Genomic DNA, 217 nt, shown 5'->3' with positions numbered 1-217 from the left:
AATGTTTTGCTTCTTTTTATCAGGGAAATCTGTATCCAAGTGATTTCCTTCTGCTGCTCTGGGTCCAAAGTTTCCTTCTGAAGTCATTTCAAAAGGTCTCAGGCAGCGAACCTCTGAAAGAAGCCTGACTTCCCAAGAAACACCTCTGGGGTTTTATATCCAAGTACAGTGGCTCCAGGGACAAAACCCTCCTGCCCCAGGGACAAAACCCCTCCTG

Source organism: Antrostomus carolinensis, unplaced genomic scaffold, assembly GCF_000700745.2.
Source record: "Antrostomus carolinensis isolate BGI_N321 unplaced genomic scaffold, ASM70074v2 scaffold42930, whole genome shotgun sequence".
Taxonomy (NCBI): domain Eukaryota; kingdom Metazoa; phylum Chordata; class Aves; order Caprimulgiformes; family Caprimulgidae; genus Antrostomus; species Antrostomus carolinensis.
The sequence above is the reverse complement of the archived record's forward strand: the minus strand, read 5'-3'. Positions refer to the sequence as shown.